The following is a 12,495-nucleotide window of genomic DNA, read 5'->3' as shown; positions in this document are numbered from 1 at the left end:
GACGCTTGTTCTATGTCACTATAACCTCACAAGCATCTGTTACACTCTAGCGACATCTGACGGACTCTGGAGTAAGCTTTATGACTAGCGCCATCTATCGCTTAAATACTCAACTTATTACCATACATCACACATTCAAAACGTACTTTTTATAATATGTAAGTAGTCTACACTGTACATAATATAGAAGGTAAAGTGTTGGGAGTCATCCAATTACTACGAAATTCGGCGTCAGGTATTTGAAATTGTAAGGAAACATTTCATTTTCATTGCTTAAAATTTGAATCTCAATTTATGGCATAAAATAACTATTCATACTTTTTAAAAATATGTAGGCAGTTCCTTGAGAAATGCAGTTTGTTCCCAAGTAATATTTCTGATGTGTTAACATGTAGAGTAGTAACCATAGTTTTTATGGGAGCCTCTCCTCTAACTCGTTTTGCCTTACCAAAAAGCGTTAACTAAAAACAACATTACGGCTAATTTTACTTTCCCTTTGTCTTGTTTGTCTTGTCAAGTGTGCAAAATTTCATCAGTCTAGGAATAAAACTGTATATTTGTATACAAATAAAATCCACGCCGCTTCCCGCCACAGGGAACAGACACTCTCTTTCACATAAATAATAGATAAATTTGAATTTCATCGATGAAAAATCAATTTTTATGATAATTTATGAAATACAAAGTGTATTTTCTTTTGCCAAGATGTGGGTTCGAATAAAATCTAACTATTCAAAAAAGAAATTTTCTACAAAGTGAAGAATATAATACCTTCTGATATATATAGCGTTCTGATATTTTTGTGGTTGAATATATTTATTAGTTTTTTTTAATAACTTAATGAGTAAAACCTCAAATTGTAATATTTAATCATTAAAGAATATAAGTCACTCTCCAACTTAATGCAGTCTAGATAGGGTCTTGGATAAATAAATCAATTTTTAATTTGATGTGCGACATCTGTTGACGACAACAAGTCTAGGATGAATATATGTTTATTATTTTTAGAATAACTTAATGAGCAAAATGATTTTTCTATTTCAAATTTAGGTTTCAGAGTCGCTACATAGAGAAAAATAAGTATTAAGAACACGTGTTCATAAACATCATAACATTTCAAGGCAAATACAGGTGCATGAACACGTGTTTCGATAAAATGTCTTCAATGTTTGAATATATATATGTTAATAATACTTAGTTACTTACTACCCTCAAAATGCAGAAAAGAAGAAATCTGATACATTCTTCTGACAAAAAATTCGATGTTTGGTTAATAATAAATGTGAGTTGAGTAAACAATCAAGTAGTAACCATTGAGTATTGAGTACTGCGTATGTCGCAAAAAGATACTTCTGATCAACACTCAAACTGACGCACTCAATGGCCATGTTAAATATTAAATTCCCATCCGTTTTATCCTGAGCCATACCCGGAATTCAATTTCATATTCAAATATTGAGAAGCATTTTACCTGAAACCAAGTTTATATTATAAGCCCCACAATGGGAAAGGCGAGGCAAAAATTCCTGGTCCTGAAGTCTGAAAAATGCGAGAAATTCACAATAACCTGCCAACGGAGCCGTTTCTGGAAATTCAATACATTTCGTGAAAATCCATTTCCCGCATCTCAGGAACACGAACATGTGCCGAGCTGTGAGCGAATGTTTTCCGTTTTTCAGGCGGCGGAATTGTCAACGAGCTTTCCATCTGCGATATTTTCCAAATTTTACAAATTCAATGAAATGGAACGATTCATAACGCATGTTGCGTACATTATTTAGATTTATTTCACACAATATCGCAAAGCGCCTGGTGGTTTTTTTAGGTACAAAAAGTGTACTGTGAATTTATAAATGTCTTCCAGTTATTCACTGCATGTGTGAGGCCTTGTTTATGTTTGAATTAAGCGAAAAGCATTTGCGAATACAGAGATAGGTGCTGTTTCACTAATAAATGTCACCTACATAATAATTTATTAGTTACTTTAAATATTTTCCATAACCACTTTTAAATAGTAAAGTCGTGGAGATTGAGATTGGTCGAGGAATGAGTTTGAATATCTTAATTCAACAGGATCTCGGAGAAGGCAGGGAAATGTTAAATGTTAGAAAAATGCTATGAATTGAATATTCATTCTGGATTTCGAAAAGTCGAAAGTCGAAATATATCTGGAGTAAATAATATAAAATATATGGGATATATTCCGGGGAAACTTTTCAATCACACAAAAAACGTGCAATCAAAAACATTAGTTATTAATTGAAGATAATGTTAGAAATTAATAATGGAAGTATGATAAAAATGACGGAATGTAATAAGGTGGTAAAAGCTTAGTTCGCATAGCGCCAGCCCCGGTAATACTAGATAGGACTTGGGTTCTAGTCCCAGACGCAACTGTTACTTTTTTTTCTGCGTATGCTGCGCATGTTCATTGATATCATTTTCGTTAATGATTAAATATTATAATGAGGTTCTCTTAAGCCATAGAAATTTTATAATCATTTCTGTGATACCCACGTAAAAGCTTTGCATTTGTGGAATTTTTTGTTACGTCTCTTTTCTATTATTTCTAATAAATAGTACAAAACAAAGTCGCTATCCGCGTCTGTTTTTGCGCTTAGTTCTTAAAAAATGCACATTAGATTTTGATAAAGTTTTCACTACCATTTAGAGAAGTTTTTTTCAGAAGGTTTATATATATATATATATATGTAACACATGCATATCAAATTTATGGAAAGTAGAGAAAAATCAATATTTTCTAATCAAGTATTAAAAAATATTTTCAGGCGCTTACATTGCTAACTCTGGCTAAACCTTATGAAATACATCAACATAATGTGCTACGGAATTATATACATTAAAGAAGCCTATAGAAAAGTCCGTTGTTATATGTCTATTTCCCAAGGACAACCCCCATCAACGCCGGGTACACGTCAACTAGTAGAAACTACACTGTATTTTTTTTATTACTATTCCAATGACATAATTCATCAAAACTTTCAGTAAAAAAAGTTTTAATAAAATTTATAAATGTTTAAATGTTCATTATTATGTATTTAGTGTGTTTAAGATGGAAATTATAACATGGAAATCGCAATCTGCATTTATTACTATATTTTTAATGTCTAATATCTTTGATTAGATTTAACTTCCCAAGATTTTGGTTGCTAGGCTGTAAGTTGGCCATCAGCTAGTATGATCGGCCTAAGTAGAAGATAATTGGTACTATAATAATACATTGTATTAAACCCAATCAGCCCCTTTAAGTACGCATAAGCCAGTGTATAATATGCAGGGTACTAATGGTCTAGAAAATACATAATAATTTAACCATACTACATGAGAGAGTTCGGTTTTAACCATACTCCTACATGAGAGAGTTCAGTTTTAACCATACTCCTACATGCGAGAGTTTGGTTTTAACCATACTCCTACACGAGAGAGTTCGGTTTTAACCATACTTCTACATGGGGGAGTTCGGTTTTTACCCATGGCTGTTTCCAATTCTAATAGCTTTTATTTCGGGAATGCTGGGTATCTGCAGCCTTAGTTCCAAGTGGGATTTCGCATTACTGCTGATGGCTTATAAGCTTATTTTATTATGTGAAACCTCACAAGAGTCCCAATACTCTCAACCGTCTGGAGCTATGAGGCTATGTCATCCCCAATTGGGGTACGTTGTGAGGCAGAAGATTGTGAGGACGGAACGAAATTGAGAAAAGGAAGTTGGGAAAGAACCTAACTATTCATATCTGGTAACCAAAAACGGCCAAAGCCATTACAAGTAACTTTTAAAATCTGAACGGTGTAAAACCACAATAATGGGACAATAATGAGAGTATCTTCCACTCTTGGTTAATATTAAGGTTTATTATCAATACCAAACAATTTGGCTAACATAGTTTTACGCAAAGCTGCCAAAACAGGCTTCTGATATTTCCCGGGTGCATAACCAACTTAAAATAATGCTGATGCTCCTGGAAAGACTAATTAACTTAATTAACTGCCTCGCAGAAAATGTTGTTTGGTTTTACGCCCAGCCGTGCTTTTTCATGGATTTTAAGAACATAATATACCTAGTGAGCTTTCGAAAAGTATACGCATAATTTTTAAAGCACGAAATAATAGTTTACTGATTAACTGAATATGAAACAATATTGGTAAAATATGTAACATTATGGTAAAATAATTATATATAATTACATTAAAACTATATTTTTAAATCGCTTTTTCAATGTATTGATTTTTGATAGTTTTGCATAATAACTGAATAACATAATATTATACGCACTTCTTAAACTCAAGTACCCTTTTTAAATTTATCGGAGCGTGCGCGCTTACACAAAACTGCGTATTTCTCATAAAAGATAATAATATATCATGATAGTGTAAAAATCGAGAGAGTTTACACGGCTCATTTGCTTGCGAAGCAAATGAGCCGTTCTAGGTATCGATATTATTACATTTGAAACATCACGGTTCAAGGGAAGCAATGCGAACCTTTCAGTTTTTTCAGCCAATATCTTGCACGTGAAGCTTTTTCCAAAGTTCAATACAATAATTCCTCGGTTTACTGATAAAACCATTTAAATGACAAAATCGGTTAAAAATGGAGTTTCTTGTAGTTTTTTTTAGCTCTATCGACCGATAAACCCAAATATATCCTCCAATGATTTGTTTGAAAGTTAGAATCCTCTAAAAACCTCTAAACCTATCGTTTCATAAAAATGCATTCCGTTGAAAACTACTAAATCCTTTTAATGAAATTTTTTAATAAATACTTCCATCTAAAACACCATAAATAACAATAACTGATATTATTTGTTAACACAGACGAGTGATAATAGTTTGTTGTTAACATTTAAAACAAGTTAAAAGTCTAATAGGTGTTTTGAACAGACCATGTTGGTGATGCTAAAAACAAAAGCGTTGACAGTTTAAAGTGTATATTAGTGACGTTTTGACAGCTAAGCACTATTGAAATAAGCTGTAGGTCATTATCTGTTTTCACAGGTTGTATTTGCGCAAAACTATCTAAAGGTACGTGTACATCTGCGAACCGTACCACGAATAACGGGAAATGAACGAATCAACTGCAAGCGGCGTTTCGCATATACGTAGCATAACAGTTTGTCATTTAGAGGAAATTGCGGTGTGCATGAATGACGGTACGGTCGCAAAATTGCGACGGTGACACGTGCGTACTCATGTTTCATACCGTCCTGTTCACTCTTACGGAATATCTATAGTGCATGTGACGGAACTTGTTCCGATCGCACCGTGAGTTGTAACACACTCTTCGGAGGCTACTTTTCAGATGACGACCCATCATTCAAACCTCTTGACTCCTCAACAGGCGCTAGTTCTAGTTCTGAAAACAGTTTACTTACTTTTGGTGACTCAGTTCTACCAGATCGTGAACAACAATCGCCCACCAATGAATTTTTCCTTTTTCGATGATCCATTGGATCGTCGTGCAATAATTAGTCACATCACCCAAATATAATCCTCCATCTCATTACTGTTACCACTACCTACAAACCTGAAAATTTTTGTCAAATATTTTTTCTTTATTGAAAATTGTACTTTATTTTAACATTATAAAATATTTGTAAACTAGTCTGTCTCGTCACAGGATTTCCTAGTGAGACCGACAAAGCCAAAAAAAATATAAACCTTTTTGTATAGATGAAAAAACAAATTCTACATACAAGAAGGTTTAGAAAGACATTTTCTAGATTCAAAACAAATAATTGGTGATGTTTTAAAATACCTTCTGGCTCGAGTAGCAAGGAAGATTGGTCCATTAAAGAGACGGTGTATTACGGACCCTCATAAATACAGTCAAAATGAATAGGGCTAAAGGCTTACATACGTAACACAAAAAAAGACACACTTCAAAGGTGCCCGAGCCGGCTAATTGTAATAAATGCCATTACATATGCAATGAGAAGTTTTCTTCAGATGAACGTATTACACTTTGCAGGCTCTACTGGGAGCTTGACTACAAAGGCATTTTCAAGAAACAAAACGCCTTCTGGTTATAAGATCCAAAAACCAATGTCGTATGCAAAAAAAATATTTTCTTCCCAAAGGGAATGACAAAATAGCAGTTTGTCTAAAATTCACGGTCTATCGCCCGACGTAATAAAACTAGCAATAAAAATAATAAAAACGCACTCGGAATGATAAGATGATAAAAGAGGCAAAAAAGAGCCTCCACATAAAACTAAGACGGATATCTTTGGTTATGTGAAATTACACTTTGAATCATTTCCAAGCATGTAGCCACTATTTTTTTTTGCATGAAATTTGACTTCAAATCCAAATTTAAGCTTTGCATGGAAAAGGTTGCGCAGCCGTTCCTCTTAATAGTTTGTGTATGTATGAACGAAGATATGAAAAAGCTGTGCGCAGATCATAATTCCAGGAAGAAGATTCCTTCTTTCGATATTTTAACAAAAGTCTTTTTACATTTCGGCTATAAAAATACGTGATGAAATCTCTTTGCTCTAAAATACCAGGAATAAGATATGGCATGCCGCTGAATCTGAGTAATGTATCCATGACAGTAAATTATGCAAACCTATCATTTCTCATCAACTCCTTTAACTTTGAAACAAAGCTAACATTCAAAGAAATCAAGGATGTGAGAGAATCATTTTAACCAGTCAGGAAGCTTTCATGCCTCCTTAAATAAATATTATCAAACATAATAATTTCCGTTATTTATGATGTGAAATGTTCCTACGCATTCGTGCGAGAAATTATTCACGTTCAATGAGAAACAGATTGCAGGAACCGATAAAGTAAGCTCCACAATTTTGTTATTTTAATAGCTGATTAATAATTCTGTAATATTTGAAATGTGTATTTCATTTGTTTTTATTTTTGACAGATGATTTTTCAAGATGACTACCGTTGTTAATTAGAAAGGTTAATTTCTGAAATTAACGATATTTGTTTTTGAAAGGCGATGAACCCGAGTCAAATATTTAATGCATATGCAAAAATCCTACAATTATTTATTTATTTAAGTTGATTATGTAACTGAATACAATGTCATTCAGTGAGTAAACCATCTCAATAGCGCTTTATGTATACTACCTATATTGTGTAGATTATTATTTATTACAGCATTTTATAAAAAAAACATAGGTTACTGTCTTTTATGAATACACATTTCTCGGACTAAAAGTTGGGTGACCTTTCAGATAATCGGGAATAAGTCAGCGTCGTGCCTATAGTTTCAGATTAAACTGGTAAGGTTAAGTAATTTTTTTTCCCAATTCCAAACACGACTTGTCAATAAACAGTTTATCCATTTTTTCACCAAGATACGCTTAATATATACATTTAAATACCTACAAAAGGTACGCTTATTATACATATACATTTAAATACCTACAAAAAAAATTCCATTTCCAAACACAATTTGTGAATGAACAGTTTCTCCACTTTGTCACCAAGATACGCTTAATATAGACATTTAAATACCTACAAAAGATACGCTTAATATATACATTTAAATACCAACATGTACATTTAATCGGCGCAATTTAAAGGGAATATAAGACAGAAAGGTATATTTTTTTTAGCAAATAGTTTGTACTGCAATTATTATTACAGTTACGATTGTCCAATTGTTTCCATAATATTTTTTTTGTTATTTTGGAAGTGTTTAGATTCTTCGAGAAAAAAAAATAAAGTGGAGAGTTTTTTAATCTAGATTCAAATAATTGCTAAAGCAAGTGCTTCGTCTGTTCAAAAAAAAATCAACTGGTAAAAAGTTTTTTTTACTACAATCGATCCATTGTAAATTGTCTTTTAATACTAAAAAATATTGTTTTGCCTGAATATTGAATCTTCCTACCCAGGAGCTGGAGTCGACATCGCTACGAACCTCGCCAAATGCCGATCGGGTAGGACTGAAATTTATTTCGTATTTTAACTGCTGTAATGTCATCAGATTTCAAAGAAATGCAGTTTATAGAATGCATTGTCATCGATCATAAGTCTTTATGCTTTTCAACTCGGGAAGTGGGTTAATTTTCGCTTCCAAGATTTGCATTCATTCTTTCCCGAAAACAAAAGTCTAATTCAAATAGATGTCATTGAAAAAGAAGAAAAAAATCTAAACGAAACAGAACTAGACCATTCTTCCATGTTTCGTATAACCTAGAAAAAAGTTAAAAAGAAAAGTTGTTCTTCAAATAGATGTATTTAAAAAGAAAACTTTTGTCATAATAATATTGGTATAAACATTCTTCTTACTCTACGTAACTCTCCAAACTTCCCGTTACTTACACACGAGGTACCATCATTTATCTCCTAATATCCAACCAATAGCAATGTCCCTAAAAAAATACGTCGATAAATAATTAACATGATAAAATCTGGAATCGGCAATAAATAACAAAACAAATGTCACCAAATATTTTATCAATCCTTGCGAAAGAAACCCGTGTATCGCTCCTGCAAACATGAGATATTTAGGCTCAATGTATTTTTCCGCTTTATGAGCAACGCGTGAAGAAGGGAGATAACTCACCAATCAGAAGCAAATGACTCCCGCGACGGAAGTTCCGCCCCGCCATCTTGGCTCGTTCCGTTCCGGTTCCGCTCAATGGCAACAAAAACACATTGATACTTTGCCGCTCTATCGGTCACCATTCAAAGCTCGCGGGCCTTGATGCGTCCTCGCTCGCGGGTCCATGGCACTGTGAAGATTTTTATTCAGACACTGATAAAAGGATCCTGAAAATAAAATGAATAAATTACTACAAGATTCAAGACGACTTCATTTTTTTCATACACTTATTCTGTAGAAATTTTAAGATTTTTTCCCAGCCAAATATTATTTGGAACTTTAATCGATGAGTAACTTTTACACCACTCAAAGAATTTGTATGCTTCTTAGTTGTATAGTTATTTACTTGATACTATTTTTTCGGTATAAATATTTTGCCTTCATATACAGGATGTATCATAACTTATGCGAAGAATATTAACCAGCAATTCCTTAGGATATTTGGAACTTTTTTTCGGTATAAATATTTTGCCTTCATATACAGGGTGTATCATAACTTATGCGAAGAATATTAACCAGCGATTCCTTAGGATATTTAGAACTTTTTTAAAATAAAAAAAATAAAAATTCCATCACACGTCGTCACTGGGTAGTTAGGTACAGCCAAGCGGGGTCACGTGAAACGCATTCCGTCTCGTTTTAGTAGCACGCTAGCAGACGATGTCATTTTTATTAATACATCATTGTTTTAGCTGCCCGAAAAAACCCCAATCAATTTATTTTATTTTTAACTGTGGATCTTCTAACTTAAATAACGCTATTAAAAAAAAAATGTCGATTTTAATTTAACTTTAATGGAAAAGCCCTCTGGGCGTTAAATAAACAAATAAATAAATACCCAAATTAGGATGCCATAGTTTCACTCACTCCAGACTTGCGGTTTAACATTAAAAAATACCGTTCAATTATGTGCACAATGTATTTTTAAATTTAAAAATCCGCACACTTCCATACTCGTTTGCATAAATAATAATAATAATTTCCAAAGCTTGCATTTTTCAAATCCCGCCAAAATGATCGTAATCAGACGAGGTACAAGTGACGTCATACGTACCTGCCAGAGACACAATGTCTCCATACGGATGAGAGCAGTTAGGACTCTTGTGCGGTATTCACATGAAGAAAACGTGATTGTTTATTTATGTTAGGTAAAGAATCATATTATATCTCAGTTTTTTTCATAACTTATAGTATCATTATTTCAAATTTCCAAAATAAGTAAAGATTAAATAAAAATGGATTGAGGCATCGGTGAGAGAAGAAAACTAGTTACCTTCTTGCCATGGCATCATTTGCTCGTCTCACTTTGAAGAAAATGATTTGAAATCAGCAACAAAAAATCGGGTGTTGGGCATGGGGTGTTCCTAAACTACTATTGATCTATAATTTGGTGTGATTTCTATTAATTTTTTCATAAATTATAATATTTTAAGAATTTTAGGTTGGATAAGAAGTATCTTTTTTCACGGTTGCACAATTTCTGCTGTTCAAACTAATATTTTTATATGCCCTGATGATGGACACTGCAACGCTGTCCGAAACGTCGGCTAAAGAAGGAGTTAGCGCAACACGGCATAACACCCCAAAAACAAACAACAATAATATTTTTATTGTTATTTAAAGCTCTCAAGTGAACCCTCAATCTCTAAAAATGCACATAAAACGTCTTAAAGCAACCAAAAGGCGATTTCAAAAGAAATTTAAATCAATGTTAGATATCATAAATGCAAGAAAACAAGAAATCTGATAAATACAGATCAAAAATAGTTGTTAAAAAGCACTGACGGTGGAGCCAGAAGAATGTACCGTAACGAAATATACTTTTTTTATGTCGAGGTATTATTTTTGATAATTTCAGTTAGCGATTATTATTTTTTATTTAATCCGATTGTAAACCACTGTAATTTAAGAAATATTTTCGTGTAACAATTTTTTATAAGTTATATAGGAGGAGGAGGAGGGGAGAATAACTACTTTGTTAAATCACATTTCTTCTGTGATTGACATTTTCAATTTGAACCAAAGAGAATTTAAGACGGCAATAAGCATACTTTTTAACAAATCTGGTTAATCAGATAGTATTGATGTACTTACCCATGCAAATAAATGTATGTACTTACTTCTTATAAACTGTAATTTATAAACTGTTATTTGTGAAATGTAAATGGATTATATTGTTTTTCACAATAAATCAATAAAAATTAAAATTAAAATAAAACATAAAAGTCCAATGACTTTTTTACAAATGGAACTTAAACATGAATAATTATAATTCAATTGAAATGTCGATTTTTATACCGATTTGTGTCTTGCAATTCCTACGCGACTTCATTTGTAAGTATTGCTAATGATGAACGCTTTCGGAACGTATAGGCAAGGGAATCTGTTCTAGTATTAGTGTCGGTATAATTGGCACGTTTCATATGTAGGTTTGGAAAGGGGCGGACGCTTTAGCGTAAGCAAAGGCGTGCAATAGTATTGGTTAACAATATCGGCGACGTGCGGTTCCTTAGTAAAAATACTTGACAGCATATCTTCTTAAATTATAATCTCTTTGGCCATAGGTCACCCCAAGTTATTCGCTACGTTTGGTGACTGAGCAGAGGTTCCCGGGTTCATTGGGTGCGGAGTGTTCAGTATGCGACTGCCCACCAGCTGCGTGGTATGTTAGATCGGGAGAGTCCGGTTGGGGAGACCCTTTGACCTCTCAAACTGGTCTCACGACCCATCGCTTTGCGCCGCAGTGGGAGTGATATACCCGTATGTCCGTCATTGATCACTGATTCCTACAAAACCCTTATAGCTTTTAACTTCCCAGATCATCTTTTCTTTCCTATCCTTAAAAAAGACCATCTCCACAGCATCCCAAAAATGACATAGGCCCTAAAAATCACCTGCCGAAGTTAGACACACTCTATAAGACATATATATACACGGTGTCCGGAAACTCGTAGTACAAGCGGGAAACTGGTGAATCCACATCACATTTGGAGTCGATAGTCGATAGTATAATTTTTTTTTAATTTGAGCTTTCGTTTTCCAGTAAATCGAGTCAGAAGTTGATTTTTTTTTATCAAATTCTTATAAATTATTACTGAAGATCAAAGTACCCAACTAATTCAAACTATTTAAAAGTAAAACAAATAAAGAAACCCGGATTCAAAGCATTATTTTGAAATCACCCTTCATTTAATCCGGTGTAATCATAAAATATTTCTGCTCTGCAGGGTTAAATCATCTGTTGTTCTAAAATGCATACCTATCTCTGACATATTCGCAAAATATTTCTCTAGTATTCTGGGTTCAACTAACATATGAAGGAAAGAGACGCACGGTAAGCAGATGTCACATTTCTGTTAAATCGTAAGTTGGTAGGTCAGTTTTGGTTTATAAGTCGCCGCACGTGACCATATTCATGTGATTGTTTACATTGCATTTTGCTTTGAGAAGTTTTCTCGTTAATTTAAACATAAAAGCGAATTGTGGTCGAAATTTGTATGTTTTAATACGCGTTATTGTTGTTTTTGTTAAAATTAACTCCGACATGATTCAAATAGTACCTTCCTATGCTAATAATAATTCCTATCCGTTGCGTCGGCGTCTCAGATCGACTGACGAAAAAATTTTAACCCTGAAATAGCCGAAAAATATTTTTTTTTGTTTTTTTTTTTTTTTGTGAAAATGCTCAAATCAAAAAACTTTATGTTTATTTGGGTTCCCCATGTGGTGTAGATTCTCCAGTTTCCCGCTTGTACTACGAGTTTCCGGACACCGTGTATATATATACAAAATGATAACAAATTTATAATGTATTATTCCCAGTGAGTTTACCAAACTCATTTCACACAGCAAAACAGATTCTAAATAAATTATTAATATTATTTTATCAGTTCGTTTTCTCC

The 12,495-nt window shown here is 33.3% G+C and overlaps 1 long non-coding RNA gene across 1 annotated transcript in view; it reads right to left on the bottom strand.

The window, feature by feature from the left end:
- LOC149416951 (uncharacterized) overlaps positions 1-12,495 on the bottom strand; it is a 236,930-nt gene that overhangs the window by 158,461 nt on the left and 65,974 nt on the right. The window contains exon 2 of the long non-coding RNA XR_016303404.1: positions 8,555-8,760. This is a non-coding gene — a long non-coding RNA (uncharacterized LOC149416951). The remainder of the gene's footprint in view (positions 1-8,554; positions 8,761-12,495) is intronic.

The sequence above is a fragment of the Hesperophylax consimilis genome, chromosome 16 (genome assembly GCF_061612785.1).
Source record: "Hesperophylax consimilis isolate HC1 chromosome 16, BYU_Hcon_1.0, whole genome shotgun sequence".
In the NCBI taxonomy this organism is placed as follows: domain Eukaryota; kingdom Metazoa; phylum Arthropoda; class Insecta; order Trichoptera; family Limnephilidae; genus Hesperophylax; species Hesperophylax consimilis.
This window is presented reverse-complemented; position numbering and strand designations above follow the sequence as displayed.